The 8,046-nt window shown below is 29.4% G+C and overlaps 1 long non-coding RNA gene across 1 annotated transcript; it reads left to right on the top strand.

The window, feature by feature from the left end:
• The first annotated feature begins 2,176 nt into the window (after positions 1-2,176).
• Positions 2,177-3,475, top strand: LOC115035122. Its single transcript, XR_003840268.1, has 2 exons — positions 2,177-3,071; positions 3,160-3,475. It is a non-coding gene; the product is annotated as an uncharacterized LOC115035122 (long non-coding RNA).
• The last annotated feature ends 4,571 nt before the right edge of the window (positions 3,476-8,046 follow it).

Genomic DNA, 8,046 nt, shown 5'->3' with positions numbered 1-8,046 from the left:
TGTAGTAGTTCACACAGAGTTTATTGTAAATCATAAAAATAAGATAATTATTAGTATATTGTTTTGGGATCCTCGACAATTTAGCGCACGAAAATATTATTCAGTGATGACATTTCAGCGCAAGTCAAGTCAGCATACGACATTCACTCGCAAGACAAGTCAGCGCATCAAGTGCATAGAAAAAAAAAAATATTTCAACACAGTACCCATTAAAATGTCAGTCGTTATGTATAAATATATTAATTTATATCATTAAATACCAAGAACGTTTTAAACCCATACAAAACACAACCATTCGAACTAGGTGGGCGGTTTCCACCCTTGAAACTTATTCGATTCTAGGACAGCGTACAGCACATACTAAAATCATTAAATTATCATATTATTAAAATATGCATTTTCGTTGTCCATTTATTTATGTACCGACCTACAAATAAAATTCTTGAGTTTTAAGAGGTACGAATTAAGTTTATACGCGTAGTTCTTCTTCGTTAATAATAAGTATGTATACAACAACACATGGTGAATAATAATTATGACATGCTACAGTTGCATTGGCATATTTTATAAAATGAATGGTTAAAGCATTGTGTTGCGTGACAATAATATTGTTATACTTTAAACCTATAACCGTAGTCACGCATTCGTACGTTTAATACATTACTCAATCGAGGAGCCACCTGCTATATGAAGTTCCATTATTTTGTTACCCAAGTTAATCTCGGACGGTTGGCGGAAACCAGCAGTATGCATGCGGTCGGCATTCAGTTACCTTCAATTTGACGGAAAAGCTTATAAAAATACATTTTTAATTTATTACGATGTTTCAAATCACTTTTATGTAAATTTAGTATTTAGTTTTTATTAAAGACCGGGTATATTTTCGTCAAATAAATATCAAAATTTTGATGAAAAATATAATAAGTTAAATAAAAAAAGGTGCTTAAGTGAGTGTCACTCTTCTGTACAGTTAGTTACAAGTAGGTCACTGTAAACGTACGTTGCGCCAGCCCCCCCCCCCCCCCAAAGGAAAATCTATAAACAAACTATACAGATATTTAGCACGTAATTCGCACGAATTCGCACGCCTATTTTGATAATTCGCACGACCTTCCTTTCCCTCAAAAAAAAAAAAATTCACCTCATAGTAAAAGTTCACCCCCTCATAAAAAATTAACATTTTCACAATTTTTTTTTTTGACTGATATTTAACACAGTATTCGCACTTATTCGCAAGCCTGGTTTTGAAAGTCGCACGATCTTCCTTCCCCTCAAAACGTGCTAAATATCTGAATAGTTTGTTTATAGATTTTCCTTTGGGGGGGGGGGGGGGCTGGCGCAACGTACGTTCACTGTAATGGATGGTGTTAAATTTGAATTCAATGATATAACATCATTGTATGAGAAAAACGATTCTGAGCAAAAACAGCAGTGAAACTATCATGATATTACTAAGTATATTTGATGATATTATTGTAAATAAAGTAATTTGTATATAACCTACTTACTTGGAATCTTGTTTCAAATTTTCAATCCAGAATTAAAAAAGTTGAACGTTTTATAATTTTTTAAGCACAAAATAATAATTAATTTTCAAATTTGATAAATTTCGTCAAAATCCGAACTTATAATGTTTATAGAAAAAATAATCGTCAGTGTGAGAGCCCATCATTACGATCCGGGGAAGTAAAACTTCTTTCATAAGTATTGAGGCCCGTGAAGTTATAAGTGAATTAAGGAGAGAGTGAGAAAAATCAATGCAATACAAATAAACGTTCACGCCGCCGTAGCCGTGCATGCCTTACAAAATAAATAAATAAAGAAACGTGTAATTTCGTTACAATTTTTTCCACCCACACCTCAAGAAAGACATTTTACTTCAAAAATAAATATAACTTATTAAATAACCAAGTATAACGATTTGAGTTATTTTGTTGTAATTCCTTAAAATAAATTCAACTTCCCGGCCACCGTATTAATAACAAATTATAACAATATAAATATAATATAATTTAAAATATTCACACTGACAAACCGTCATCGCTCAGAATCGTTGTACGTATTTGTACATCGATATTTTATAGGTACATGGGCACAGTTTTTTTTAAACATTTAAAGTTCGATTTTTTACATTTATCAAATTTAAAATATTTAAATATGAGTTTGTACTTAAAAATTTACAAAAATGTTCATCATTTTATAGCTAAGAATGGAAAACTTACAACAAGGATTCACGTAAGCAAACTTACTAATTCTTCGGTTACTAAAAAATCTAACACACACATGGTTTTTTTTTTTATTAGTTATTTTATGTTTAAATTTGGAGGATATTGCTCAATAAATAACGTCAGATATGATTAAACAGAAATTTATGGCGTGCTGGCGGTAATACCCGATTGAACCGTCACGGTCTTCACTGGTGATTTATCTTCACTGAATGACCAATTATTATAACTGACCGTCGCCGTGAAATACATGGTCGTATATAATATTGTCGTTAACTTGCGGAAAGGCCCTATGAGAAATTTTGGTTCAAATGAGGTGATGCGCAATAAAAAAAGTTTGGAAAACCCTGATGTATTTCTGTTTAAAAATAACCGACGGTAAAAAAAACACATTTTATATATTTTATAATAATCTTAATATTTTGACTTAAATTATTAATGTTTTTTTATTAATATTTAAAGATTCAGTGTCCAAAGAATGATGGAGTTGACTATAGTCTTTATTATTACGCAAGCGTAGCCAATAATAATTTATTTCAGTGAATGTTAATTTAGTATATTCAAAATATAAATTATTAATTATAAATATATTTCCTAATATTAACATATTTTTAATTGATTTTAGATCATTATCCATTGTATATGTGACGTTTGATTGTTATCGTTATTATTTTTTTACAGATATGATTGAACAAATATTAAGAGTCGTACTAAAAACTTAAGGACATGTTGAAGCTAATAGCGAACGATTGAATAAAATTAAAATTTTTTTTATATTATTCGACATCTCGCAATAAAAAAAAATCAACACAAAATCTTGTGGAGTAGGAACTATACATTTCGAAGGTACTTATAGTAATATACCGAAGTGTCAAAATATACTTTTCTTTTCTGATATGATAATTAAAACGCGTATTCAAATTATTTGTTACAGAATAAAAAATTACAAAGGAATCTATAAATGCTAAGTTATTGCCACACCCATAAAAATATACTTTTTTGGGTACACCTTTGGCGTAGTGAACGAAGTTATATGCTATCATGTATTTGACGGTGACGGTCAGTTAATTGGTCATTCATAGTGAAGATAAATCACCAGTGAAGACCGTGACGGTTCAATCGGGTATTACCGCCAGAGTGCCATAGATTTCTATTTTATCGTATCTGACGTAACCTACAACTATTGATTATGAAAACTAATATATTAAATACATAAAATAATTACAATTATAAATGAATGGTACAGCGAACACTATTGTACGTTTTACTTCATCGAGGCAATACTCGACAGTTTTATGGGATTCCTCTTTCCTTATAGACGCAAATCACCCAACAATATTCGTAAGGCTTACCAATAGCTAAGAAATACATATTAGAAGAAAGCTATGTCCGTCATAGATTACAGATTGATACTACTTCATATATCTGTTAATTATGATATTTTTATCAAAAAAAAATATTAATATTTAAAGATTTAAATAAATATTGAATGTTGTGTAAATATTGTGTAAATTCACATCAGAATTTGTAGGAAAATGCATTTTTTTTACCTTTTTATAGTTATTGTTAAATATAATTTTTTTTAACAAAAAGTGTGAAATAAATATAAATTAATTCAATTTTTGTCTTTTACGTTTTTGTAAATGTTTAAAAATAATTAAAAATATAGTTTTTTCTTATCACAGCTTGATAAATTTATTTACTTTTTATAACTTTTTTGAATTTTGAATTCATTTTAATGTGAAATGCATTTTAGAGTGTATATTTTGAGAATTTACACCGAATGAAACTTACGGCCACGCTCCAGCGGAGCGAGGAATCTATTGGTTTTACAATGGTGTTTATTTTTTTTTTTGCATCCTATATACAAAATTTATATTAAAAGTGTATTATGTTTATTACTATTATTATTAATATGTATCCACTTGATATCCACTCTTAACACGTATTATACGCACCTATACCATAATTTAAATTGAAAAATCGTTATAAAATTATGACCGTTATTAAGAGTGGATATACGGCGGTAACCCTGTGACTGTAGAATTATATAAATGTATAAGGAGGTTAACAACCATTTGACCTATGTGAGTGATTTCCGCCCTTGTAATGTATTGGATTTGATTCCACTGTACGTCGTATTATTATACAATATGCATATGGATGAGAAGTTATAGGACTTGCATATTTTTTTTCTGTATTTCTTATTCAGTGGCCTATCCAGGTTGGGTTAGGTTAACCCCCTCCGGTTATGGGATTGTAACCCCCCCGCCGAAAATTATTCAATGTTTAATTAATTTAACGATCGATCGACACATCACGCGACACTCAGCGGTCAGCGGTCCCCATTACGTATACGACATATAAAACTGACCAGGAATTACCATTACAAATTACTCCTGCTAACCGTAATTACATGATAGTATCTATATGATACAGTCATACAGAATACAGATATTATAATAATATAATAAAAACGATTAGCGGCTTTTACGATTGTGAAATCGATATATTGGCTAACTGTCTAACTATAATCCCCGATGTATTTTTACATTCTTAGTGCATTTTCGAATACTTCGATAGCGTTTTTCATAAAAGTATGCAATGTCTATGCAGACAGTCTGTACCATACTACTCTATAGTAATTACATTGATCGCCGTACGACTGTTGTTTTGTTACTTTTGCTGTTTTTTGATTTGTATTAGCGTTTTGTAATTTATTAAATTTATTTATTACCGCAAGTCCGTAAATAAAATGAGCAAAGAATTTGATATTACTGTTAGTTTGCCACGTCAATGTAAATCAGATAATCAAGAATATTTTTTGAGAGTCTCAGTATTTATACCTTTAAAGATATATTAAAGATAAATAGGTAGGCATTATTATTTTTTATAGGTATGTGTTTAAAATAGGAACACATTTTAAAAAAAATCATAGAAATTCCGAAAATCTCAAAATTATTTTTCAGTATTAAATACATAAAATTGTAGTAACCAAAGTTCCTACGTACACTTAAAATCATCTTAAAGGTATCATACCTAGTATAGTATACTGTATCCAATATAATAATAAAAAAATATAGATAACAATCAAATGCGTATTAATACATATCTATAATATAACGAATAACACAATCATGTCATGGGAATTGAGGTAACAAGAGAAAAGCTATTTAATTTAGAACTGTAGTGAAAATAAAATCAAGAGAAAAATAGTAGAAGAGGTTCCCGAGTTGGAGGCTAATTTTGTAGTAGATTAAAATGTTAAGATAAAATATATGTAGATGGGGAACCTGTAGGTATAATGTATTTGATTCAGAGATATCGTTGTTTGGGATTTATACGCTTAATATTTGTAAATCGGTTTCTACTATGTGTGTATGTGTCTTGTTCCACTACAAGATATTATTATTATTTATGATGGGGCATGGAGTTACGTTTTGACTTAGATACTTATAAAATATGTGATGTCACTTACCTTGACCGTAGCGACGACGTATTCCTCGATTTGGGTGTATTCGAAGTTTTTTGCGGATGATCGTGTTTCGATGCGCGTTATTGTTGCTATATTTTAACTAACCATGGTTCACTTCTACAATTATACTTGTGATCTGAATTTTATTTCGTGACGTTATTATATTATTATATTATACCGTGATTTATGTTTTTATTTATTATAGATATTATTATTTTTAATTTTAATGTTATTTTACGACTTTATCAACTTTATTTGACAAAAAAAATGAGATTTCAAAAATGCACACGACTTATATTAATATTACTAAAATGGAATTTTTTCTAAAAACAAGATTTACATGATGGATAATCATATTTTGAATTTGTTTTATTTTCAGTTGATATAAAGCAATAAAATAAAAAAAAAGTGGACAAGGGGGTCGCACTATAGACATAAATAGATGGGGGGCTTTAGCCAAAAAAAATCTATAGACCCCAAACATTTCCTACATTTTGTTTTAAGCTAATTCTATGTTATCAAAATGAGGCTTTATCCCCCAAATCCCAAACGCTTATTTCGCCTATTGGTACCACTCTGATGTACAGTAGTACGGATGTGCGTTATAATAAAATACAATGATAAACCATTGTATACAAAAAATGATTTTAAGCGGTTAGCGTAGTCCTTATAATATCATTATTTTTTGTTCGTTGCTATGGTGATACACAAAGCGTTAAACACTAAAATCCCAGTTTAAGCGGTTTTTCGTAATTTGTCAGTAGTTTTTTTCGACGCTCTCTAAAAATACTTGCAATTTTCAATGTTGACCTCCCAAAAGTACCAACTAGATTTACTTTTCTATCAGAAAAGATGTTGTTCTCATTATCTCAAATATCAAAGGATGCTCACTATCCAAAATGTTGCTGACAGACAGAAAAAAAAACACACGCATCATTGTAAAACCAAAACATTCTTTCGCTCCGCTCAAAATCTAAAATTATAATTTATCAAATTGTCTGTAGGTACATGACGAATAAAAAAACAATTATTTTATTCCTTTGGTCAGCCTGTTCCATCCTGTGTATTTCTTGAAAAATAAAACTTCTAATTCATATGTATAAGTGGAGTGCATCTTAAGTTTAATCGGGATAATTATATAAATTATTTATTTTATAGTTTCTGTAGACTAGGTAGTAATACCACATATATACTACAATTAATAATTCTAACATATTTTAGTTTCAGAGCGGAGGGTTGAATATATTGATTTTAGAACAATGTGGTTTTTTTTGAAATTTTTGATTCTGAGAGGAGCGAATAATGTATTGGTTTTACAATGAAAAATGTTTATTTTTTATTTATTTCTTTACATAAATGTCTATAACATGTTTATTTATTAGTAAACAGCGATACAAATGAATACTGTATAATTACAAATATTACGGTTGCATATTAGAGGATGGTCTCGTATAATTTAAATTATACGATCGTTTACGTAATGAATTATATTATCATTATATTCAAGTTTAACACATTTATAGTGCGCAGTGACATATACAATGATCTATTCAAACGGTTGATGGAAATTTGAGAAATTGTTAGTAGGCCGTATACGGAATCAATGGCGTACGGAGGGTTTTTAAGTTGTGGGGGGAAGGGTGTGCTTATAATTAATTACAATTTTTTTTTTCATTTTGTCTAATCTATTAATATCAGATGTTTAAGTGAGGTATATGGAAATATTTATACAATTTCAATTTTACAAATTTAAATAACCAAGAATAACAAAACTGAATAAATATAATAAAAAAATGGAAAGTGCCTGAGTACCTTGTTACCAACGGATTAATTAAATTCAAATTATATTTTCGATAACTAAAGAAAAAACCTTTGGTAAGTTGCTCAACTGTACAGTAGGATAGGTTAAGTTTGAGTTCAATGAAATAAAATCGTTGTATACGAAAAACCATAGGTACTGACCGAAGACCGTCTATTAGTCCATAATATTACAAAGTACAGTAGAACCTCGATTAACCGTCAGTCTCAGGAGCAAAGCTTTTACGGACATTCGAAAAGACGGTGTAACGTATAAGTATGTAATCCGTGCAAGTGTGGCCTGACGGTTAATTGAGAAAGACAGTTAATCGGGGGAAGGATAATCGAAGTTCAACTGTATAATATATGGCAATATTGTTATTTACTTTATAAATTCCACTATTAGACATTAGTAATACAACAGGCTAAATTGGTTTTTGATTATAACTTAAATTTGTCTTCAATATAATAAAATACGTACTTTAAACATTTCAAGTACATTTAAAGATCAATATTATATGTAAATTAAAAGAGAAAAAAAAATTTATT

Source organism: Acyrthosiphon pisum, chromosome X (genome assembly GCF_005508785.2).
Source record: "Acyrthosiphon pisum isolate AL4f chromosome X, pea_aphid_22Mar2018_4r6ur, whole genome shotgun sequence".
Lineage (NCBI taxonomy): Eukaryota > Metazoa > Arthropoda > Insecta > Hemiptera > Aphididae > Acyrthosiphon > Acyrthosiphon pisum.
The sequence above is the reverse complement of the archived record's forward strand: the minus strand, read 5'-3'. Positions and strand labels throughout refer to the sequence as shown.